This window comes from Ursus arctos, unplaced genomic scaffold, assembly GCF_023065955.2.
Source record: "Ursus arctos isolate Adak ecotype North America unplaced genomic scaffold, UrsArc2.0 scaffold_14, whole genome shotgun sequence".
NCBI classification, from domain to species: domain Eukaryota; kingdom Metazoa; phylum Chordata; class Mammalia; order Carnivora; family Ursidae; genus Ursus; species Ursus arctos.
This window is the reverse complement of record NW_026622808.1, coordinates 49,390,855-49,416,517: the sequence shown is the minus strand read 5'-3', so window position 1 is coordinate 49,416,517 and position 25,663 is coordinate 49,390,855.

Genomic DNA, 25,663 nt, shown 5'->3' with positions numbered 1-25,663 from the left:
TTGTTATCTTCTCCTTATCTTCCCTCTCTCTCCTTTTTATGAGATGAAAACCTCGGGTATAAATATGTGACAGCGAGGGCATGTGCTTTTTCTTCTTCTCAGCCTAATGGATGAACAGCTGGGAGTTAATGAGCTTTTAATAGTGAGTGTAGGGGGTTAGTTTGTTGCAATTTCAGTCTCTGCTGAATACTCTGAGGTCTCGTTGTTTTTCTATTTCCTCTTAACATTAGCTTTATTGATACCTGCAAACACCTGTTTAAAATTCACTCAGCATGGAGGGAACATATTTCTCTTTGGATCACCTTGGCCTCAACTGACTCTCCTTTAATTATGAGGCTCCTGTGGAACTTCATGTGATGTTTTTGTCTTCATTTTTAAGGACCTCAAAAATGTTAGAGATTACATTTTTATCTAGCAGGGAAATTTCTTTAAAAAGCCTTTTGCATAAGTATTTGTATGTTTTCCTTGACCCTTTTAATTTTCCTACTCTGACCTTAAAAGCAAAACAATACAAAATCCTTCTTCCAGTAATACATTTTACAGCTATGTTCTTAACATTTATTTCTCATTTATCTTTTCACCTTAAATTTTCTTGAGACCTATCTAATGTAAATCCTGGGTCATAAAATGATTACCTATAGCTAAAAAAAAAAAAATCGCTAGTAGCAATAATATATAACTTTTATGTAGTTTATACAATATTCTATAAAGGTTACAAATCACTTTCATGCATCTGCATTTTCTCTTTTAGTATTCGCAATTACCTTCTGAGATGAGCTGGACACGTATTACCATTTTACAAAGTAGAAAACCAAGGTACAGACAATATTAGTCAAGGTTAAATGGTTATAAAAGCTAATGCATGCACATGGTAAAATTTGAAACACTACAAAGGATATACAAAAGTTTCTCTACTTAGAGGTAACCAGAGGTAACCATTTTCTTGGGTTTCTTCCAGCATGTTCAAACTTGTGTTCCCCCCTTTTTTTTTTAATTAAACACAGGAGGAGAATGCTCTCCATACTGTCTGAAACTTGATTTATTTCATTGTGGAAACTGAACATGTATGGTAGCAGTCCCTGCAGATCTGCCTCCTACATCGTGTGGACCTAATTAGCATAGTTTGTTGAACCAGTCCCCTACTGATGGACATTTAGTTTGTTTATACTTTTTTGGTAATGAAGAGCCTGATGCATGATTCTTTGTATAGATTACAAATGTTTCTGTACCTAGACAAATACACAAACTCCTACAATTAGAATTGCTAAGTTATTGGGTGTGTGCATTTAAAATTTTGATGTGTATTTCGAAAAGTGCCCTGATACATCAGTACAATATTTACACAGCATAACAATTTACACGAAAGATTGTGCCATACCTCACAGCTGCTCTAATATCTTAAATTAAAAAAACTTTTAAAATTACCTAAGTGGGTTTAATTTGCACTTCCTTAGTTATTAGTGAGGTTGAACATCTTTTCATGTGATTATAAGCAGTTTGTATTTCCAGTTCTTGTCTATTTGTGATTTTTCTTGGATACTCAATGATCTTCTCTTACTGATTGTAAGCACCTTTTACATATTGAAGAACATAGCTCCATCTGTCTTGTTGCAAAAATTTTTCCAATTCATCCTTTGTGTTTTGACCCTTTTATCATTAAAAAAAAAATCCCATTTTTATTGCAAGAGCAAACAGGATTGTAAGAATGAATGTGGGAAAAACTGAGAAGCAAAACAAAGAAAAAGAACGTCTCCATAATCTTGTTATTTAGTGACAACCACTTTTGTTATCTTTGGTATATGTTCTTTCTATCTTTTTTTCTGCATGTGAATGAGGGAAAAAGAGGGAGAGAGAATATTGTTTTTGAAAGTTTATTTTATCTTGCAAATTCTGGAGCTGCCTGGGGTACCAGAAAACTAGGTGGGGAGCTCTGAAACAGATCCATCCACTTTTTGTTTCACCAGCTCCTTTCCAATTTCTTTTAGAAGGGAAATCCTCAGTGCTTGCAAGGATCCTTTTGTTGTTGTTTATCTAAGATCACTTTTAGGAGGTGGTAGATGGTCCTCTCCTGTTTGGACTTTGGGCACAACCCTGAAGTTCCTAACCTGGACAGAACTTTTTTGTTCATGCTTGTCTGATTCTGTCATTGTCTGCCTCTGTTTTGGTTTGTTATTAGGGATGTAATTACTGGGTTTTAGGACCAATTACTGTGTTACTTAGCCTGCATTTAAAAAAAAAATCAAGTTTTTTTAAAGACATAATTTACATTTACAACATGACCCCTTTTGGAATCTTCATGCTCTGTTGGTGAGAAGTCATGTTGGCGCTGCCATTATGGAGGCAGGTGATTCTTCCAAAATTAAAAACAGAAATACTATACAACCCTGTAATTCTACTTTCAGGTATTAACTCAAAGAAAACCAGAATACTAATACAAAAGGATATATCTACTTCTATCTCTATTGCAGCATTGTTAATAATAGCCAAGATATGGACGCAACCTAAGTGTCCATTGACAGATAAATGGATAAAGAAGATGTGGTATATATACACAATGGAATACTACTCAGCCATAAAGAAATGAAATCTTGTCATTAATGACAACAGGGACGGACCTAAGGGTATGACACTAAGTGAAATAAGTCCCACAGATAAAGACAAATGCCATATGATTTCACTTGTATGTGGAATCTAAGAAACTAAATATACAAACAAAAAACCAGAAACAGACTCATAAATACAGAGAAGAAACTGGTGACTGCCAGAGGGGAGAGGGGGGTGGGGATGGTGAAATAGATGTAGGGAATTAAGAGGTTAGAATTTCCAGTTGTAAAATAAAAACTCATGGGGATGAAATGTACAGCATAGGGAATATAGTCAATAATACTGTGATTAACTCTGGTGGCGATTGTAACTATAGTTACTATGGTGATCATTTTGTAACATATATAATTGTCAAATCACTATGTTGTACTCCTGAAACTAATATAATATTTTATGTCAACTATATTTCAATAAGAACAATGACGACTTTTAAGTATATGTTTGATTAGTTTTGATAAATATATACAGTAAGTGTAATGATCACAATCAAGATAAAGAAAATTTCCATCACTCCTAAAAGTTGCCTTTTATGTATGTTTGCATTCCACCTCTCCCTCTGGACACAGTTTCTACTCATCTGATTTCTTTCCTTATAATTTCTCTGTTTTCTGGATTGACATATAAACGCAATGATTGACTCTCTTGGCTTCTTTCAGTTTGCATAATGCATTTGAGAATCTTCCATATTGCTTTGTGTGTCGATAATTTGTGAATTTTTGCTGTGGAGTAAATAGTATTCAGTTGTATAGGTATACCACAATTTGCTTATCTCTTCACCAAGTGAAAGACACTGGGATGTTTCCAGTTTTTGACCATTAAGAAAAAAGCTGCTATAGCCATTCACGTACAAGTCTTTACGGGGAAATAAGTTCATTTCCCTTGGGAATTGGATTACTGGGTTGTATGGTAGTTGCATGGTTAATTTTGTAATAAACTGCAAATTTGCTTTCCTAAGTGGGCATACCATTTTGCATTCCCATGTATGAGAATTCCAGTTTGTCTACATTCTCATCAGCATTTGGTTTTGTCACTTATATGATTGTAATTATTTTAATAGGTACCTAGTGGCATCTTATTTAAGTTTTAAGTTGCCTTCCTCTAGTACGTGTTGATGTTGTTGAATGTTTTTGGAGACAGAACTACATATCCATTAATTTGTTATTGAGTTGTAGGAGTTCTTTATATTCTGGGTATAAGTCCCTTATCAGGTAAGTCTTACAAATTATTTTTCCCAGACTGTGTCTTAAGATTTCTTTTTTTAAACAGTGTCTTTTGAGCAGAAATTTCTAATTCTGATGAAGACCAGTTTATCTAATTTTGTTTTCTTGTTTGCACTTTTAGTGTCCTATACATTATCTGTGTATCCATTGCTAACTCCAAGGGTCAAGATTCATCTGTGTATGGATGACATATATATATATATATTTGAGATATAATTGTCATATAATATGATATCAGTTTCAGGTGTAGAGCAGAATGATTCAGTATTTGTATATACTGCAGTGATCACCATGATAAGTTTAGTTTTCCCCAACAACACGTGAAGCCACATAATGTGCAAAACAACATTGCTGATCGTAGTCACCATGCCGTACATTACATCCTGATGACCCATTCATTTTATGACTGGGAGTTAGTACCTCTCGACTCCCCTCCTCCCTTTTTATCCTTCACCAACCCCCTTCCTCTCTGGCCAACCATCACTCTCTTCTCTGCATCCATCATCCATGAGTTTTGTTTCTTTGTTTTGCTTTTTAGATTACGCATATAAATGAAATCATGTGGTATTTGTCTTTTTCTGTCTGACTTATTTCACTAATCATAATACCCTTAAAAGTCCATCTGTGTTGTTACAAATAGCAAGGTTTTGTTCTTTTTTCTGGCTGAGTAATAATCTATTGTATATAAATACTGCAGTTTCTTTATTCATTTATTCATTCATCTTTGGATGGACATTTAGGTTGCTTCCTTATCTTGGCTATTGTAAATAATGCTGCAGTGAACATAGGTGCATAAATCTGTTCAAAGAGGCATTTTTGATTTCTTTGGATAAATACTCAATAGTGGAATTGCTAATCATATGACAGTTCTGTTTTTAAATTTTTGAGGAAACTCCATACTGTTTTGCATAATGACTGTACCAGTTTGCATTCCCAACAGCAGTGCACAGGGGTTCCCTTACCTTCACATTTTTGCCAGCACTTGTTACTTCTTGTCTTCTTGAAAAGAGCCATTCCAAGAGGTATAAGGTGATACCTCATTATGGTTTGAATTTGCATTTCCCTGATGATTAATGATGTTGATGTCTTTTCATATGCCTGTTGACCAGCTGTATGTCTTCTTTGGAAAAATGTCTATTTAGATCTTCTGCCTGTTTTTTTGTTTGTTTCTATTTTTTTAAGATTTTATTTATTGGAGAGACAGAGACAGAGCACATGCAGGGGAAGGGGCAGTAGGAGAGGCAAAAGCAGATTCTCCACTGAGCAGGGAGCCCGACACAGGGCTTGATCCCAGGACCAATCATGACCTGAGCCAAAGGCAGACGCTTAACCAACTGAGCTACCCAGGTGCCCCCCTCTGCCTGTTTTTTATTGGGTTGTTTTTTGTTAGTGAGCTGTGTGTGTTCTTGATATATTTTAGATATCAACCTGTTACTGGGTATATTGTTTGCAACTATCTTCTCCCACTTTTCCAGAATGCCTTTCCATTTCGTTGATGGTTTTCTTCACTGTACAGAAACTTCCTAGCTTGATGCAGTCCTATTTCTTCTTGCTTGTGCCTTTGCCAGAGGAGAAATACTCCAAAAAATACCACTTAGAGCTTACTGCCTATGTATTCTTCTAGGAGTTTTATGGTTTTAGGTTTTACATTTAAGTCCTTTATCCATTTTGAGTTTATTTTTGTGTATGGTGTAAGAAAGTAGTCCAGTTTCATTCTTCTGCATCTGGCTGTCCAGTTTTCCCAACACCATTTGTTGCAGAAATCATCTTTTCTCCATTGATTCCTCTTGCCACCTTTGTCATAGATTAATTGACCACATAAATATGTTTTTTTTTCCCTGGGTGCTCTATTCTGTTCCATAGATTTTTGTGTCTGTTTTTGTGCCAGTACCATACATACTGTCTTGATTACTGTAGTATAGTTTGAAATCAGGGAGCACAATACCTACAGCTTTGTTTCTCAAGACTGCCCTGGCTATTTAGGGTCTTTTGAGGTTCCATACAAATTTTAGGATTATTTGTTCCAGTTCTGTGAAAAGGTTTTTGGTATTTTCATAGAGATTGCTTTGAATCTGTAAATTGCTTTGAGTAATATGGACATTTAACAATAATAATTTTTCCAATCCATGAATACAGTATATTTTTCATTTTATTTGTATTACTTTCAATTTCTTTCATCAAGGTGAAATAGCTTTTAGAGTATAGGTCTTTCACCTCCTCAGTTACATATCTTTCCAGGTATTTTATTGTTTTTGTTGCAATTGTAAATGGGATTGTTTTAATATGTCTGTCTGTTACTTCATTATTAGTATATGGAGACATCACAGATTTACATATGTGAATTTGTATCCTACAACTTGGCTGAATTCATTTACTAGTTTAATAGTGGTTGTTTTTTTGTTTTTTTGTTCTTTTGGTGGAGTCCTTATGGTTTTCTACGTGTAGTATCATGCCATCTGCAAATAGGGACCATTTTACTTCTTCCTTACCAATTCGGATGCCTTTCCCCTCCTTATTTAAGCGCTAGCACTTCCAATGCTCTGTTGACTGTAAGTGGTTACAGTGGGCAACCTGGTTTTGTTCCGATCTTAGAGGAAAAGCTTTCAGCTCTTCAACCTTGAGTGTGATGTTGGCTATGGCTTTGTCATACATGTCCTTTATTATGTTGAGGTATGTTCCCTGTAAACCAACTTTGATTTTGTTACCTGGATAATGTTGGCCTCATAAAATGAGCTTGGGATTATTCCTTCCTCTTCAATTTTTGGGAACAACTTGAGAAGGATAGGTATTAAGTCTTCTTTAAATATTTTGTAGACTGCCTATGAAGTCATCTGACTCTGGACTTTCCTTTGTTGGGGTTATTATTATTATTATTACTGATTTAATTTCATTACTAGTAATAAGTCTGTTAAGGTTTTCTATTTCTTTCTGATTCAGTCTTGCAAGGTTGTGTGTTTCAAGGAATCCATTTCTTCTAGGCTAATTTGTTGCATAGTAATTGTTCCTGTATACACTAATTGTTCAGAATAATCTCTTATGACCCTTTGTAATGCTGTTGCATTATATTATTATATTATATATATTATATTATATTATATTATATTATATTATATTATATTAATGATTATAATGTCTCCTTTTTCATTTCTGGTTTTATTTGGGTTCCCTTTCTCTTTTTCTTGATGAGGTGGGCTATAGGTTTGTCAATTTTGTTTACTTTTTCACAGTACCAACTCTTAGTGTTATTGACCCTTTCTTGTCTTTTTTAGTCTCCATTTCATTTATTTCTGCTCTGATCTTTTTATATCTTTTTTTTTTCCTGACTTAGGACATTTTTGCCTTTCTTTTTCTCTTTTCTTTAAATGTAAAGTTAAATTGTTTATCTGAGGTTTTTGTTTCTTGAGGTAGACCTGTATTGCTATGAACTTTTCTCTTAGAACTTCTTTTGCTCTTTCTCAAAGATTTTGGAACTTTGTGTTTCAATTCTTACTTGTCTCAAGATGTTTTTTGATTTCCTCTTTGAAGTCTTCATTGACTCACTGGTTGCTTAATAGCATGTTGTCCAGTCTCCATGTTTTTGTGTTTTTTTCCACTTTTCTTCCTGTGGTTGATTTCTCATTTAATCCCCTAGGCAGAGAAATGCGTTGAAAAGTTTCAGTCTTCTTGAATTTATTGAGACTTGTTTTATGGCTGAACATGTGATCTATCCTGGAGAATGATCCGTGTGCACTTAAAAATAATGTGTATTCTGCCCTTTTGGGATGGAATATTCTGTATGTATTTATTAAGTTCAGCTGGTCTGATGTGTTGTTGAAGGCCAGTGTTTCCATACTGATTTTCTGTCTGAATGATCTATTCATTGATGTAAATGGTATATTAAAGTCTCATACTATTATTGTATTATTGTCTGTTTCTCCCTTTATTTTTGTTAAAATATGTTTTATATATTTAGGTGCTCCTATATTGGGTGGCAAGTGTTATATCCTCTTACTAAATTGAGCCCCTATAATACCCTTCTTTGTCTTTTGTTACAGTCTGTTTTGTCTGATACAAGTATTTTTCCCCAGCTTTCTTTTCATTTTTATTTGCATGATACATCTTTTTCCATCCCTTCAATTTCATTCGGTGAGTATCTTAGGTTTGAAGTGAGTCTCTTGTAAACAGCATATGGATGAAACTTTTTTCTCCCTTAATCCATTCAACCACCCTGTGTCTTTTGATTGAAGCATTTAGTCCATTTATATTTAAAGTTAATAATTGATAGGTATGTACTTACTGCCATTTTGTTAATTAATTCATTTCTTTCCTCGTGTTTTGAATATTTTCTTTAGTGTTTTGTTTAGATTCTGTGCTCCTTTTCTTTTGTGCCTGTAATTACTGTAAGTTTTTTTCTTTGTGGTTACTCTTAAACTTACATAAAACATTTTATGTATATAACAGTCTCTTTTAAGTTGATAATAACTTAAATTTGAACACAGTCCATAGTTTTATATTTTTATATTTTTGATGATATATTTTGCTACTTTTTATGTATTCTCTACTAATTAGTTATTTTAAATGAATTTTACTAATTTTTTTCTGGGGATATGCCTTGTTCTTTGGTTTGTAGTATAGTCCTCTGTCTCCTCATTTTGCCTGTCTCTCTATGTTCATCTATATATATTAAGCTAAACAGGTATCTCCCTCAGCCTTGCATAAGTCAACTTCTGTAGGAGCTGTTCCTTATGGCCCAAAAGTGCAATCTCCCATCTCCATCAGAGCCAGGCACTCCATGGCATTTTCATATGAACTGTGTTGTGATTGGGCCTTATCTTCTGTGAGGGGAGGGCAGGACGCTGAGTACTAGGTTGCAGACAGATTGTTGCTTGGCCACTGAGTGGGGGTAGCTGGGTTGGAGTGGCTTGCCCGTCCTGGTTGTTGCTCAATCTCTGCGGGGTGTGGGCAGTACTGGGGCACTTCTCTAGCCTGGTTATGGCTCCTCTGCTGCGTGGGGAGGTCATTACTTGGGGCACTTGCCCTGCTGGTTGCTGCTTGTTTTCTGGTGGGGTTGGTGGGGCTCTAGGCACTTGCTTGGCCCTGTTGAGGATTGGCTGCTGCACACGGGGGATGGGGTTCAGGGTACTCAGCATTCCTGGTTTGGAGTTGATCTCTCTGTGGGATGGGCTATGCTCAGGGCACTTGCTGGGCCCAGTTGTTGGTTAGCTGCCATGCTGGGATGGCAGGGCTCAGGGCCCTCTTGTGGCTCAGTCTCAGAGCTGGATGCGTGGGACTCAGGGCACTCCCTGGTGTACTTGTGTCCCCATTCAGTGCTTGGTGACGGTGGGACTGCGGGCACTTACTAGCCTGGCCTGGTTTGGCTTGCTTGTTGCTGAGTGGGGTGGGGTGGGGCTCCAGGTGCTTGCCCTTCCCAGTTCTGTACTAGGTAGGCAGGGTCAGGGAGTTTGCCTGACACACTGTGGCTCAGTATTTGCAAGGGTAGGGCAGTCGTGGGGTGGTTGCAGATCAGATGCTGCATGTGGTGGGCAGGGTGTGGGTCAGGAGAGGATGCCCTATGGTACTAGCAGTTTAGAGGGAGGGCACTAGAAATGGCACCCATCAGCTCTGTCACCAGCAAGTTAGGGTCATTTTGCAAAAACGGTGTCTACCCACACTTCCCTCCTAGATGAAGTCTCTGTAGGTTCTTGCCTAATTACTGCTTTAAAATTAGTATGTTGATCTCAGTGATGTATCAGATCAGATGGACTCTTGATACACACATATTGTGTGTGCATGTTACAGAAGATATTATACTCATATGTCCAAATAAGTGTGAATTCCGTGTAATATACAAAGTGTTAACAATGTATTGTTTTAGTTTTACTCTCAGTTCACACTTGTTCATATTCATCACGAGAAGCTCAATGTGTATTTATTTTCTTCCTAAATATAACATGCATCTGAACAAAAATAAAATTAGTATGTTGCTCTCCATTGCCTATGATCTAGGTACTTTCAGTCCGTTACTTTTGTCCTGGATCCCAGGGAGAGTGGGTTTGTGCATGAGCCCTTTAAGAGTGAACTCTCCATTACCTGTAGTTCTGTGATCCTCCTGGTCCTATTGCCCATTGATTTTCAAAGCCAAAGATAAGGGGGCTTATCTTTCTGGAGCTGGCCCATAGGTGCCTGATGTAAATAAGCTGTGACTACGTTGTGTCCATGACAGGAGGTGAATTCAGGGTCTTCCTAGCCAACACCTTGAGCCCTCCTTTTATTTTTCCTTTTAAGTCCATCATTTTGCTTTATGTATTTTTAAGCTCTATTGTGTTTAGCGTAATGATTTCTATATCTGTTAAACTGACATTTTTATTCTAATGAAATGTTCATCTTTATCCATGGTAATGCATTTGTTTTGAAATCTATTCTGTGTACTCCTGATACAGCACCCAGTCTTCGTGCTTACTTTTGCATAGTGTATCTTTCTTCCATTCATTTACTTTCCACTTTTCTGTTTCAAAAAGTATATAGCCTGTAGCTAGCATATATTTGGGTGAAGTTTTTATTTTGTCCATTCTGACAATCTCTGCCTTTTGACTGCATTCTATAGTCCATTACTGTTTACTATAATTATTTGTGTGCTTGGATTTGAGGCTACTGGTTTGTTCATTTACTTATTAATTAATTAATTAATTTTATTTGCTGCTTCTCTTTTTCCTTTCATCCTGCCATTCTGAATAATTTTTGTAATTTTATTTTAATTTTCCTGTTGTATTTTGCCTTCATTTTTGAACATAAATTTCTGGGTTGGCAGTTTCTCTTCCTTTTAGTACTTTAAAAATGTTGCTTCATTATTTTCTAGGTCATTTTTTTTCTTCATTTAGTGTGTGTGTCTCATAATTTGTCATTTAATGCAGGACGGTGTATATAGAGCAGGAAACTTGAGATCAGTATTATTTATGATTAGAAATAGACCCATTTCTTGTTCCTTGCGGCCATGAATTGAGTCAATCTAGTGTGTAGTTAGGCTGGGTTTGTTTTGATGTTGTTCTTGCTGTCATTACCCTCAGTGGCCCCCTGCTTTCCCATTCCTTCAACAGAGGATTTGTGCTACCTTGTGCTTAGTGTTGAACCTGTGTGTAGGTAATCTTCCTCCCTGCTTTTGTCTTCTCCCCAGTGGTAGACTGATAGTGCGCTTTACTCAGTGCCAGTCTTGTGATGGGAGCAAGGATGTTGATGGCTCCTCTCCAGCATCAGTCTTAGGCAGGCCCTGTATGCCTGAGCTTCAAGGGCAGGGCTTTTTCTAGGTTCTTTCTTATGCTCCTCCCTCCACAGTGGCTGAACTTATCCTTGTATCTTCAGAGGGAAGGTAGTTTGGGAGGGAGCAAGTTTCCTACCTATCTCCTCTCTCCCCACCCACAGTGGCAACAGACCTCTGGTTTTTGTCATTCTAAGATCCCAGGATTATAGATCCTTTATGTCTCTGGTTAAGTTAATTCTGAGATAACGTATGATTTTTGGTGCCATTGTAAATGGAATGGGTTCCCTAATTTCTCTTTCTTCAGTCTCATTGCTCGTGTATAGAAATGCAACTGATTTCTGAGCATTGATTTTGTATCCCGTCATATTACTGAATTGCTCTATAAGTTCTAGTAATTTGGGGGCGGAGTCTTTTGGGTTTTCCATATAGAGTATCATGTCATCTGCGAAGAGAGACAGTTTGACTTCTTCTTTGCTAATTTGGATACCTTTTATCCCTTTTTGTTGTCTGATTGCTGTTGCAAGGACTTCTAGTACTATGTTGAATAATAATGGCGAGAGTGGACATCCTTGTCGTGTTCCTGATCTTAAGGGAAAGGCTTCCAGCTTTTCCCCATTGAGAATGATATTCACTGTAGGCTTTTCATAGATGGTTTTTTATGAAATTGAGGAATGTACCCTCTATCCCTACACTCTGAAGGGTTTTAATCAGGAAAGGATTCTGTATTTTGTCAAATGCTTTTTCTGCATCAATTAAGAGGATCATATGGTTCTTGACTCTTTTCTTGTTGATATGATCTATCACACTGATTGATTTGTGAATGTTGAACCACCCTTGCATCCCAGGGATGAATCCCACTTGGTCTTGGTGGATAATCTTTTTAATGTATTGTTGGATCCTATTAGCCGTGATCTTGTTGAGAATTTTGGTGTCTACATTCATCAGGGATATCGGTCTGTAATTCTCCTTTTCGGTGGGGCCTTTGCCTGGTTTGGGAATCAAGGTAATACTGGCCTCATAGAATGAGTTTGGTAGTTTTCCTTCTGTTTCTATTTTTTGAAACAGCTTCAGGAGCATAGGTATTATTTCTTCTTTGAATGTTTGGTAGAATTCCCCAGAGAATCCGTCAGGCCCTGGACTCTGGTTTTTGGGCAGGTTTTTGATCACTGCTTCAATCTCTTCATAATTAATTGGTCTGTTTAAATAATCAATTCCTTTCTGTTTCAGTCTTGGTACTTTATAGGTTTCCAGGAAGGCATCCATTTCTTCCAGGTTGTTTAACTTATTGGCATAAAGCTGTGGATAAAAGTTTCTAATGATCCTTCCTATTTCATCGGTATTGGTCGTGATCTCTCCCCTTTCATTCATAATTTTATTAATTTGGGTCCTTTCTCTAAGATCCCAGGATTGAGTGTGGTTTCCTGTTTTTTCTCTAGTGGCCAATGGCTTTTGTCCTGTGACAGTATTGGCAAGGTCACTCAGGTTTCCTAACTCTTTGACTGTAACACCATCCTTTGTCTGGGCTGCATGTAACTTTTATATAGTATGGAGAAGTTTCTAGGACGGTGAGTCCTATGTTTTTCTCCTGTGACAGCTGGTCACCAGTCTCACACCTGCACTGCCTAGAGCCTCTCTCTTTCTTTCTTCTTTCCAGTATGGCTCTTGACCACCCAGTGGAAGACCTGGACAAGATTGAGAGCAACTTCTCTCTGGGCTTGGTGCTCCCAGCTCACATTTGTCCTTTAAGAAATGGTTAAAATTTCCATGGTTTTCTGAAAACAGGCCACCTTTTTATCCCTCTTTTCTGACAAAAGTCAAACAGTTCACATTTTCGAAAGACTTGCTATCTTTTGGAATTCAGTTCACCCAAATTCTTTGAAACTCTGATGGGTTCAAAAAAGTTTTGATTCTCTAATTATGTGGCTTTTTGTTAGTTTGTTACTGTGGAAATGATTTTCTTTTGCAGTTTCCTACACACAAGTGGAGCCTCTTTTATTTAACTATTTTTATATGCTTTTGCCACATAATGTTCTTCTCACACAATCAAATATATAATTTTTCTCCCTTATGCCTCTGAGTTTTATGTTTTGATCAGAAAGGACTTCTTACTACAAAATGAAAAAAAATGTTTTCTGTTAGTGCATTTACATGTCACTCGGTGTTTAATTTTTGTATTTATATTTAAATATACTTGAGTATATATTGGTTTTTAGCGTTATACATTAATTCATATTTATTTCTTGCCAAGTAGTTATTGAGTTGACCAAATACCATTTGCTGATTAATTGATCTCTGCCCTGCTGCTTCTCAGCTATGTACTATTAATGGGCACTAGGCAGGACTCAGGCTGCATGCTTAGCTTCCCTTGTAGAGCGTTTAATCACATTGTCTTGGTTTAGTTTCTGATGTTGGTGCTTGAGAGTGCGGAACATGGAGACAGTTGTCCTCTCCACAAGGAATGCCCCTGTGTTCATGGTCTTATCTTCCTTCCCCTCCAGTTCAAGAAACATTTCAAATGAGATAATGTACAGTAAGTAATAAATTCGTTGTTCTTAGAAGGATGTGTTAATTACAATCTACCTGATCCTTGTGACAGAACGAAAGAATTCTGTAGAACTAACAATATACCATAAATTTTTGGCATAGTATGTCAGTTCCAGTGTTGTGTTACTGACTGAGCTTAGTAGCTATTTCTAGGAGTAAACTCCTCCTTTCAGGGGCTTTCTATAGATAGAGTTTTGGAATATAGGTGAGGTTTGGTGGAGTGAGGTCCAGAGCCGATGGCCAAGAAAGAATTCTTGAGACATCTTTGGTGCAAAATGGTGGTTTTATTAAAGCACAGGGACAGGACCCATGGGCAGAAAGAGCTGCTGCCCCGCAGTTGCGATGGGTGACGATGGGTGACTGATTATATACTTGGGAGTTGGAGGTAAGGAAAAAGGGAGGTTTTCAAAAGAATGTCTGTATGCTAAAGAGGGCCTGTAAGATATTGGAGGCCTTGCCATTGTCAGGTTAAAGTTGCTTTTTCCCTCTAGCAAAGCATTAACAGTAAGATAGTTGGGAGTTTCTTTCTGGAAGTTAGGTTATTGATAAGAATGCTTTTTTTTTTTTTTTCCTGGTAAATCACTAAGACATTTTGTAAACTGAGGGAGACTCCTATCTTGCAGGACTGTGATGTCTGTAAGTTAACTGTTTGTTTTTCCTTCCCTTAGCTTTAGGGCAGCCAGGAGTGGCTGAGGAATGTCACCTATGTTGCACTTGGAAGTTAGGGGGGTGTTGTGGGGTGTCAGCTTATGCTCTGTCCTCAGCTTGCTTTCTGCTCCGTCATCACTTTCCAAGGATTGCTACCTGTCCTAGGACTGGAACTTGACAAGGAGATAATCTGGATTGATTACCTTAATTGTGAGCGTACCTTTGCAAAAGTCTTTCTGTATTTCTAGAAGTTTGCGTACCCTAGTTTGAAAACTGCTGTTGCAGAACATGGGTAAGAGAGCTTCTGCTTTATTTACACCCATTTTTATGGTGCTCTTATTTTCTTTAATTATAAAATCAATTCTTGTTTATTCCAAAAATTGTCTTCCTCAGTGTCATTTCTCAGAGATGATCACTGTTATCAGCAGTGGTATATTGTACTAGATTTTTTCCTGGCATTTTAAAACATGTTATCACCAACTTGTCCTGGGTGGCCGCAAACTTTACTACCCTTATAGCATTCAAATTGCATAACTCACACAAGTAACCCTATTTTTACCCCTCTTTGGGCATCATTCTTAAAGCCATCATGTTTTTAGGAGGGAGGCATTTTTGATAGTGTTTTTCTCAAGTTTTATTAAAAGCAAACAAAAAGCAAAAATAGAAAGATGAAAATACAGGATATAAAAGGTTTGGCATTTGAATAGGATTATATTTGAATTTCTTTTTTTTAAATGAGTCTGAGTCCCTGACTAGCCTAGAGGACGGACATACAGTCTCACACAGGGAAATCTTCCTTGGCTTTTCCATGATATTAAGGTTCTACTGGCTCAAGTTCATAGGCCATTGATGCAGCTTTAAGGTAGTGAGTGTTTTCTAGCATTAGTGTGGGCTATATATGAAAAAGAAGCCTGAAAGAATTAACTCCTTAGTTCAAGAAGCATTTATTGACTGCTTACTGTGGAGATCCAATCACGAATGAGTTGTGGTCTCTGTCTTCATGAAGCTTCTAGTCTTAAGAGAAGGTGCTCATGAAAAAGAAGTATCATAAACCCGACACTCAGTGAGATTTTCACTTCTGTCTTGGAGGTTTTCTAAAAAAATATTTTATGTATTTATTTGGGGGGGGGAGAGAGAGCGCACAAGCAGGGGGAAGGACAGAGGCAGAGGAAGAAGGAGAAGCAGACTCCCCACTGAGCAGGGACCCCACCTCAGGGCTCCATCCCAGGACCCCGAGATCATGACCTGAACCCAAGGCAGATGCTTAACTGACTGAGCCACCCCGGCGCCCCTGTCTTGGAGGTTTTAAGAAGAGTTTTTAGCCAATATTCTTGTAAGGAATTACTGTATATAGGGTGTGATGACTTAAATATATTTGAAAAGTGCAGTACATAAAGATATTTTTTTTACCTGAAAATAACCTTTGTCATAGAAAAAAGACTTACTTAAAATAGCAAACTTACAGATATTTAGACATAGTTATCAACTGCAAGGAATCACTTCTTCTGTGTGCGTACATCTGTGTGTGTGTATATGCATATGTGTGTGTATGAGTGTGTGTGTGTGTGTGTGTGTGTGTATGCATGTAAGGAATCAACTAGGAATATAACATATGATGGCTTTGGAAATCATCTGGCTGATTAGACTTCAAAATATATGATTAAATTTACCAAATTAATATTGGTATATTATTGAATATCAACTGTCTCCCCTCTCTGTATCCCCTGCAGCTGCAACTACTTTTTTATATCTTAGACTTTCTAATAACACCGTATTTCTAAACAATATGCATATACTCTGATTTATTGATTCATCAATTTTAGGTCTTATTATTAACCCTCGTTATGATAGGCAAAGATTATACTGCTTTGCTTGGACAGTTTTACTGTTTCTAGCTGTTTTGTTGATTGACATGTGTAAATGTTTTTAGCTTATACATCGTATCAGATTTTCTTCTGCTCCAGAGATCTCCATTCTGACTAGCTGAAAAACTGACCCCGTGGCTTTGTTTCACTAATCTTTTGGATTGCATTTCTTGTTTTCCCATGTCTCTCTCTTTCTTAACTTTATTCCTTTATTTTGCTGCAGCATACCCTCTAGTAAATTCTTAAATAATTGGATTCATGAAAAGAAAAGTTTTGAAGCAATGTCTGAAATATGTTTTGTTTCACACTTTATTGACAGTTTTGTTGGATATAGAAATTTTCCTTTAGAATTTAGAAAGCATGGCTCCATTGGTTTTTAGCATGTACGTATTGGTTTTGAGAAGTCAAATAGAATCGTTTCATTTCCTTTTCTGCATGTTAATATTTCCTATCCTGGCTTCTCAAACTTCTTAACTTTTTTTTTTTTTCCCCCTCTGGTTTTGTTGTTATCCTTAAAAGTTAACATTTCATGATAGTGTTTGTTACGGTGTTGGTCTGCTCTAACTGGATTCAAGTTATTCATTCTTCTGATCTTGGAGATGTTTTGTTTTGTTTTGTTTTTCCCGGTGACATTTCCACTGTGCTTTTTGCTCTTGTTCCCTATCTCTAGAATAGGATTTGGGGCCATCTGGATTGTTTCTATAACTATTCCCTGTTTGGTTTCATTCTTTCCATCTCTTCTTTTCTGAATTTCATGAGAGATTTTCTTTGGCAAAATGATTAATTTTGCTATTAAAAAATTCTTAAGAGTGTTTTCTTATTGTTGATGTTTTCATCATATGATTTTCAGTATCCTATTACCTGGATTTGAGATCTAGCTTTGTTTTGTTTTGTTTTGTTTTTTTTGTAAATATTTGATGGATGAATTTGCAACTGTCTTACTCCCTTACTTTACTTATTGTCAAAGATTTAATGAGTAAGGGTATGTGTGTACATATGTATACTCCATTTAACTATGGGATTTCATATATATTATAATTAGATATAGAACTAATAAGGGGATATGTATAATGACATGTATATAGGCATATATATGTGTATATATATATGATGAATTTTACTGTGTGTCGTGTGTGTGTGTGTGTGTACACACACACACACACACACGACACACACATCATGACACACAGTAAAAGTTAATCATCTCCTTTTTTTTTTTTGAGTCCTACAATTATTGTTAGTACTCCTAGGTTCTTGTCTGTTCCTTGCATTAATTCTCTGCCCTCTCATTTTATTTTTTCGCTTTGTTTATTTTAGTCTTCTTGATATTAGAAAATTTCTCCAAATGTTATACACTTACTCTTGAACAGTGCAAGAGTTAGGGGCACCAACCCCTGTGCAGAATGTAACTTTTGACTCCCACAAAACTTGACTACTAAGAGCCTACCGTTGACTGGAAGCCTTACTGATAACATCAACAGTCTAATTAACACATATTTTGTATGTTACATGTATTATATGGCATATCCTTAAAATAAAGTAAGAGAAAAGAAGATCTTAAAATCATAAGAGAAAATACATTCACAGTACTGTACTGTATTTATATTTTTAAAAATCTGGCTATGAGGGGACCTGTGCTGTTCAAACCCATTGTTCAAAGGTCAATTGTGCCTCCTTAGGGAATGGTGGAATTTCTGAGTATGGATAGGATTTAGTGACTAGTGGACTTTAATTTTGAGTATACTGATGCTTTCAACCCCATGCCTTGCAGGACCTATTGAGGCCCTTAGAAATGAATCAGTCTCATTGCCTCAGTATCCACTTCTGCCCGTCACTCACTGCTAATTGACCTGCCTTCCGTCTCCCAAAAGACTATTAAATGTCTCTCAGCTGCTGGTACCTTTGTTTTTCTTTCTTTGCTTTTGTTGAGTTTGGATCTGATGTCTTTCTTTACTATAGTCTTAGTGGGGTCTTAGGAAAGAGAGATCAACAAAGGTGTTCTACCATCTTTAACTGGAATTACAGAATTACAATGTCTGTTGGAAATTGGTTCTGCTAAGTGCTATTAAGGACAGGTCGATAACGCTATGTTAGGGCAATTTTCTATTTTAATTTGGGCTTAGGTATTTAATGACATGTATAATATGTCAACAAAAAAATGTTTATAAGAGTTTAACACCTAAAATATTGTTTAGAGTATGATGAAAAACATGATGCACTTTCTTGCTGGAGTCTATTTTAGTTAGAAGTAAAATAGAACAAAATTTCCTAAGGGAAAAAGTTAAGAATATACATATACTTTTTATATATATATATTTTAAAGATTTTATTTATTTATTTGACAGAGAGAGAGACAGCCAGCGAGAGAGGGAACACAGCAGGGGGAGTGGGAGAGGAAGAAGCAGGCTCCCAGCAGAGGATCCTGATGTGGGGCTCGATCCCAGAACGCCGGGATCACGCCCTGAGCCGAAGGCAGACGCTTAACGACTGCGCCACCCAGGCGCCCCTACTTTTTATATTTTAAACATACAAATAGAATCTTACCACCAATTTCTACATTATACGTGCATAAATTTATTTTAGTCTACTGAGGTGGTTCTGCACACAAATTTAGTAGAACAAATAAAAAATCTATCCACCAGTCTACAAAATGTTATGGAAATCATAAATGCAGATATTGAAAGAGACTTGCAGGGACTAAACAAGTACTTTTATTTTTATCTTTAATTCTCATTTGCTTTTACTCTATTTTATATGTATAGCTTTTTAAACATGTTCTTTGAACACAGCCATTTCACTTGTTCTTTCTTTTCTTTTTCTTTTTCTTTGGTTAAACCTATACTTAGCTTTCTCCCTGCTTTTTTTTTTTCCCCTCCCCCCCCCTTTTTTCTTTTTGGTGCTAGGAAAGAGGGGGAAGCCGACCGGGGCTCAGAGGGGAGACGCAAGTGAAATATAATGTGGGCTCTCTGCTTCATCAGTGACCTCTAAATGGAGAGGCTTTTTGCAGTCTCTTCTCTGTCTCTGCAATTATGTTACCCTTTCAGAAGAAAGGTGCCTGGTCTGATCCACTGAGTGTGGGGAGGCACTTGATTTGATTTCCTGTCCCCTAGTGGTCCTGCTGAGTCTGAAACCTTTAAAAGTACTAGGCCGTAGTAAAACCAGAAGCCAGAGAAATAGGAACCAAAGTGGCCAGTATAATCCTATGCAGTAAGGATGGGAGTCAGGACTCGCATCATTGGAAATGCCTGAAATTGACATCAGCGGTTTCTGATGGGAGAACTCAGGGTTTGAGGTGGTACTGGATGAATACTTGTGGGGAAATAAAGGGGTTCATGTGCCAGGATGGAAAAAATTAAAACAAGGATTGTTGACTATCTCAGATCTCAAATTCAGTGAATTAAGGGGCCTTTGCAGTGCTGACTTTCTGCTTCTAGAAGGCAACTTACTTTTTCCTTATTCTGAGAAGTATAATTTAAAAAAAATTGAATTTCATCCAGATTTTTATATTTCTTTCTATATCCTCCCAGTTTAATAGTTCATAAGAATAGCAGTAATAATAATAGCAAGGAAGCACTCTCTGTATTACCTTTATGTTCACATCAAAACCCTGAAAGTGTGTTATTTTGCAGATATAGACAGCAAGGCAAAGAGAAGTGAAGCCACTTGTTAAAAGCCTCACAGAAAGAGAGAGATGGCAGAGTAGCTACTTAAACAGAGGCTCCTGGGGTCTAGCCCTCTATAATGCTTTCTAGTTATTTCTTGTAACGTTAGTTTACCTCCGCCTCTGCCCCGCCAACTTCTTATTTGGAAACTGCTAAAATCTAAAGAAAGGTTTTGTTTGTTCATTTGTTTTGTTTTTCAGGTTGCACATGTAAATGGAATCATATGGTATTTGTCTTTCTCTGTCTTTTTTTAAAGATTTATTTATTTTTAGAGCGAGCACACACATGTGTCTAGGGAGGGGCAGAGGGAGAGAATCTTTCAAGCAGATGCTCCACTGAGCAAGGAGCCCGAGTTGGGGCTCAGTCCCACAACCCAGGAGATCACGACCTCAACTGAAACTGAGAGTCGGACGCTCAACCGACTGAACCAGCCAGGTGCCCCCTGACTTACTTGACTTAACATAATTCCCTCAAAAGCCCATCTATGTTGTCCAGATAGCAAGATTTCATTTTTTTTTAATGGTTGAGTAGTATTCCAGACATGTTGGTGTGTCTGTGTTTATACATCTTTATTCATTTATTGATGGACACTTAGTTTGTTTTCATATCTTGGCTATTAGAAATAATGCTGCAGTGAACATAAGGGTGCATTTATCTTTCGAACTAGTGTTTTTGTATTATTTGGATAAATATCCAGAAGTGGAATAGCTGGATCATGTGTTAGTTGTATTCTTAATTTTTTGAGGAATTTGCATAGTGTTTTCCATAGTGATAGTGCCAGTTTATAATCCCACCAACAGCGTATGAAGATTGTCTTTTTTCCACATCCTCGCCAATCTTGTTATCTTTGTTGTTCCTTGTCTTTTTGATAAGAGCTACTCTGACAGGTATGAGGTGTTATCTCATTCTGGTTTCGTTTTGCATTTACCTGGTGATGTTGAGCACCTTTTCATGTGTCTCTTTGCCATCTGCATGTCCTTTTAGAAGAAATGCATACTCAGATCCTCTGCCCATTTTTTAACAGTGTTTTCTTTTTATTGTTGAGCTGTAGGAGTTCTTTATATATTTCGCATATTTGCACCTGATCAGATTTATAGTTTGCAAATATCTTTTCCCATTCCATCAGATTGCCTTATCATTTCAGGATGGTTTCCTTTGCTATGCGGTAGCTGTTTATTTGATGTAGTCTCATGTGTTTGTCTTTCCCTTGGAGTCACAAAGATGTTGCTGAGACTGATGTTAAGGAACTTACTGCCCATTTTTCTTCTAGGAATTTTATTGTTTCAGGTTTTCCATTCAAGTGTAATCGATTTTAAATTAATTTTGTGTATGGTGTAAATAATGGTCTAATTTCATTCTTTCGTTTGTGCCAGTTTTCCCAACACCGTTTATTGAACACACTGTTCTTCTTGGCTCCTTCTTGTAGCTTGTCCCTATACATGTTTGTATATTTATAGGCTCTCAATTCTTTTCTTTTGAGCAATTTGTTTCTATTGCCAGTACCATACTGTTTGGTTAGTACAGTTTTGTGGTGTAGTTTAAAATCAGGGAGCCTGATACCTCCAGTTTTGTTCTTTCTCCACATTGCTTTGGCTATTTGGGATCTTTTGTGGTTTCATACAAATTTTAGAATTAATTGTTCTGCTTCTGGGAAATGCTGTTGGTGTTTTGGTTAAGTATTGCATTTAATCTGTAGATTTCTTAGGGTAGTACAGACATTTTAACAATATTCTCCCAATCCGTGAGCAAAGTGTATTTTCCTATTTATTTGTGTTATTTTCAATTACTTTCATCACCGTCTTATAGTTTTCAGTGTACAGGTTTTTCAGCTCCTTGATTAAATTTATTCCTAGGTATTACATTCTTTTTGATACAAGTGTAAATGGTACTATTTTCTTAGTTTTTCTTTCTGCTTGTTTGTTTTTAGCGTATAGGAGTGCCCAAATTTCTGTAAATTGATTTTGTATCCTGCAAATTCAGTGAATTCATTTATTAGTTCCAGTAGTTTTTTGGTGTTTTCTAAATATAGTGTGTCATTTGCAAATGGCGAGTTTTCTTTTTTCCTTTCTGATTTGGATGCCTTTAATTTCTTTTTATTGCATAATCACTTTGGCTAAGACTTAAAATACTGTGTTGAATAGAAGTGGAAAATGTGGGCATCCTTGTCTTCTAGATTTTAGAGGAAAGGCTTTCATCTTTTCATCACTGAATATGATATTAACCGTAAGACCGTTATGTATGACCTTTATTATGTTGATATATGTCCCCTCTATATCCACTTCATTGAGACTTTTTATCATAAATGGATGTTGAATTTTGTCAAGGGCTTTTCTGTATCTTTTGAGATGATCATATAATTTTTATCTTTCATTTTATTAATGTGATATGTAGATTGATTTGTAGATGTTGAACCATCCTTGCATCCCTGGAATAAATCCCATATTGTTGAATTAGGTATGCTAGTACTTTGTTGAGGTCTCTTGCATCTATACTCATCAAGAATGTTGGCCTATAATTTTTGTGTGTGTGTGTGTGGTGTCCTTGTTTGGTTTTGGTATCAAGGTAGTGTTGGCCTCATAGAATGTTTTTAGAAGCTTTACCCACTTTTCAGTTTTTGGAAGGGTTTGAGAAGGATAGGTATTACTTTTTCTTTGAGTGTTTGGTAGAATTTACCAGTGAAGACATCTGGTCCTGGTCTTTTGTTTATTGGGAGGTGTTTGAGTAGTGTTTCAATATCCTTATTAGTAATTGGTTATTCAGATTTTCTATTTCTTCCCAAATCAATCTTGGAAGATTGTGTTTCTTGGAACTCATCCAGTTCTTCTGGTTGTCCAGATTGAAGGCAATTGTTCATAGTAGTCTCTTGATACTTTTCATTTCTGTGGTATCAGTTATAACTTTGCCTCTTTCATTTCTGATTTTATTGGAGTCCTTTTTTTGGCGGGGGGTTAGTTTGGCTACATGTTTGTCAATTTTATCTTGTCAATGAATCAGCTTAATTTCACTGATCTTTTAAATTGTATTTTTAGTCTAGAGTTCATTTATTTTAACTTTGATTTTTAGTATTTCCATCCTTCTACCAGTTTTGGGTTTTGCTTGTTTTTTGTTGTTTGTTTTTGTCTAGGTCCTTTAGGTGTAAAGTTAGATTTATTATTTGAGATTTTTCTTGTTTCTTGAGATAGGCCTGCATTGCTATGAACTTCCCTCTTAGAAACCACTTTTGCTGCCTCCCATAGATTTTGGTATGTCATATTTCTGTTTTCATTTATCTCTAGGTCTTTTTTATTTCTTTTTTGCTCAAAGGTCTACTGGTTGTTCAGTTATCTTTTTATAATTTCAACTTTCATACCATTGTGGTCAAATAAGACGCTTGATGTTATTGCAGTGTTCTTGAATTTATTGAGATCTGTTTTGTGGCCTAACATGATATATCCTGGAGAATGTTCCATTTGCACTTGAGTAGAGTGTGTATTCTGCTGCTTTTGGATGGAATGTATATATATCTACTAACCCCATCTGGTCTAATGTGTCATTTAAGACTAATGGTTCCTTACTGATTTTTTTGGTCTGGATAATCTATGCAATGTTGTAAGTGGAGTGTTCAAGTTCCCTACTATTATTGTATTACTGTCAGCTTTTCCCCTTACGTCTGTTAGTATTTGCAGTAAATACTTTGGTGCTCTTATGTTGGGTGGGTGGGTCTGTCCCCTGGCCCACTGCTGGGGTACAAAGAAGCAACTGCTTCTTTGCATTTGTGGGTGGGGCTTTCAGTGGGCACACCCACCGGTGCTAGCAAGTTAGAGGGAGAATTCCAAAATGACACCATTCAGCGCCAGTATTAGGAAGATAGCCTGAGATCCCAAAAATGGCTCCCACTAGCGTCTCAGTTTCTGTGGAGAGTCCTTGCTGTCTCCTGCCTCTCCAGCAGACTCTCTAAGAGTAGTAAATGTGGACTCTTTTACTTAGGGCTTTTCAAATTGGTGTTTTTGAGATGGTTTCTAGGTCAAGTGATTCTGCACATGAGCCCCTTTACACGGTTTTCTCAGTCACTACAGTTTTATAGCTCTTCTGAACATAATCATCCATTTTCAAAGCCTGGTGTTTTGCGGGCTTGTCCATCCTGTGTGGGATCTAAGGGTTGGGATGCCTGATGCTGAGCTTGAATACCTCGCTTCTCAGGAAAAAGTTCCGTACCTTTGTAATCCTTCCCAGTCCTGACTCACTAAGGCTGGGATGTTTTTTTCCTGGTGAGTCCATGTCTCTGCTTCTTCCTGTCTCATTGCTCTCCTTTATTCCTTTGTTATGGAGGCTCTCTTCATTAAATTTCAGGTGCCTTTTAGAGGGAATTAGTCCATATGTAGTTGTAGATTTGTTGTGTCTGTGAGAGGAAGTGAGTTCCGGATCTTGCTTTGCCGCCATCTTGAACCCAACTGTTTGTCCCCCACACATTTATTTTTGGTTCTATTTAGGCCACTGGCTACTTTTTCTCTTCTCCCAAACTCAACATGTAAGTGATTATTATTTTTTTAATTGTCTGGCTACTATTGTTCTTTTGGGGATTTTATCCAGTGTCATGACTTGAAATACTATCCCATATTGCAGGGGTGAGTAACTGCCCACCTTAAAGCCGCATTTCTCTCTTGAACTCGACTCAAATGTCTAACTGCCTATTTGACCTTCCTCAGTTAAAATCTAATTGGCATCTAAAATGTAACAACCAAGCTCCTAGTTTTCTCTTTATTTATTTAAGGGACAACCCTACATTTCTCATTGTTCAGGTCGACTTTGGGGTCAGCATTGACTCCTCTCTTTATCTCACATTTTAAATTCAGCCCATCAGCAAATCCTGTCCCTTCTACCTTCTAAATAAATCCAGAACCCAACATTTTCTTACCATTTCCATTGCTGTGACCTTGGTTCAAGCTATCATCACCTCTCCTTAGATTTTTGTGGCAGGTGCTATGTCCCTGCTTTCATCCTTGCTCTTCTTCAGTCTGTTCTGATCATAATAGATCTTTTAGAAATGTAGGTCAGATCAGGTCATTCTAAGTTCATCATTTCCGGGGGCTTCCCATCCCATTGTGAGTAAAAGCCCAAGCCCCGACAGTGACCCATGAGGCCCCCTGTATTCTGCCCATTTACACTCCATTATCTTTCCGGCATCATCTGTTAATTTCTCCTTCTCTCACATAGCTCCAGCTTTAAGGGCCTCTTTCTCTCTGATATCTGCAGGATTTATTTTCTTACTGCTTTAATTTCTCACTCAAATGTTAGTTTCTGGCCCTCCCTATTTTAAATTGTATCTTTCCTGCTTTGTGTTTCTTTCATCACTAAAATATGAAAAGTCCTTAAGGAAGAGGATTTTTGGGGGACTCTTATTCAGCATTGTTACCATGTGCCAGCATAGAGTAAATACTCAACAGATATTTACTGAATAAATGTGTCAACGAAAAACAAAGTCATTTATTCAACATCTGTGGTTCTTCAAATAGCTCACTGTGTTCATTAATCACTTTAAAATTCATAACCATCATGTGAGGTAGATAATAAAGTACTTAGATATGAGAAAATGAGAGTGAGAAGCTCCGTGGAATTACCCAAGTCTGCAAGCTGGCATGCTAGCTCAGCAATTTTGACTCCAAGGCCATTGCTCCCTCTGTTGTTGTTACCAGAAGGTAAGGAGAAGACTGTTCCCTCCTTGGGAGTTTTGCGAGGTATTTTGTTTGGTGTCTGTACTTGCTGAGACCGAAGGCCATCTCTCCTATTTACTGCTCTATCCGCAAACCCAGCAGAGGGCCTGGCACACTCCACGGGCTCAGAAGGTATTTGTCTCCACAAGTAAGTTACCAAGCTTGTCCAGCTGGTGGTTCCATGGCTACCATAGTT